This window comes from Aplysia californica, unplaced genomic scaffold (genome assembly GCF_000002075.1).
Source record: "Aplysia californica isolate F4 #8 unplaced genomic scaffold, AplCal3.0 scaffold00032, whole genome shotgun sequence".
NCBI lineage: Eukaryota > Metazoa > Mollusca > Gastropoda > Aplysiida > Aplysiidae > Aplysia > Aplysia californica.
Window position 1 is genome coordinate 1,687,091 of NW_004797302.1, and position 1,040 is coordinate 1,688,130.

At 36.8% G+C, this 1,040-nt stretch overlaps 1 protein-coding gene across 1 annotated transcript in view; it reads right to left on the minus strand.

Annotated features, from left to right (window-relative positions):
- Nucleotides 1-1,040, minus strand: part of LOC101854231 (fibrinogen C domain-containing protein 1) — a 41,916-nt gene that overhangs the window by 10,131 nt on the left and 30,745 nt on the right. The gene's annotated exons all lie outside the window — the stretch shown is intronic.

The following is a 1,040-nucleotide window of genomic DNA, read 5'->3' on the forward strand; positions in this document are numbered from 1 at the left end:
CTCTCTCTCTCTCTCTCTCTCTCTTTATTTCTGCTGTGAACGCTGCGTTCAGCTTTCTGCCTTCGTTTCTTTTGTTTCAACTGCTTGCTGTAATATTTGTCTGTTTGCTTGTTTTACGTTAATAACTTTTTACTGGCGCCTGTGGTGTAGTGGTTAGGTGCTTCGCTGTGGCATGCAGAAGAGTTGCGTTCGACGCCAGTCTGGGGAGTATTTTTATCTGTAGTGTGTCAAAAATTCAGGGCGTAACTTATTGTCAAATATCCCCTTAACTATTGAACATAGATTCTCCAACGTTGGCATTATGACGTATATCAATCTGTCTTAACTGATGAATATTTTTTTCAAACACTTGTACACTGTATTCTAGAAAATTACTAAATAAATAGCAAAAAAAATTGAAGTCGATGGTTTCTACAGCTCTTAAAAAGTTCACAACTCGGGCAATGTCGCTTTTAACAGCAAGTCTGTCATTGTTTTTTAACCGTCACTTTATGTTTATTGAACGCATGTTTTGAGAACATTTAGTAATGCAAAAAATGTGTTCACTATAAAATTAATTTCTAGAATAAATAAGTTTTGCCACTAAAAAGTGCCATTGGTGAGCTGTGACGTAGGCGTAAACAAAATGTGCGCAAGAAGCGAGAAGTGCTGTGAACAATCCCATTTTCCGCGTGACAGAGATTTCTAGTATTTTTAAAAATAAATTTAGACATCTATGAAGAAGAGTTAAATCTAGCCTCAATTGTTGTGGGAAAATATTATTAAGCTAAGTCAAATTGATACAAACTGCTGTGCAAAGTATGAGTGACGGTGATTTACCCGTTTAAGAGACATTAAGAGGATCCGTTGCACATCGAATTTTTTACCGCACTATAATAGCTCGGCCTTGCTGCTTGGACGTTATAGATATATCATATATCCCTCTCAGCCCGGGTTGGCAGAATCGAAGCTTGCCCCCCCTGAATGATGTTTGGGGGTTGTTTGTTTGTTTGGGTTATTTGTTTTGTTTATTTGTTTGTTTTTTTATTTTGTTTTGTTTG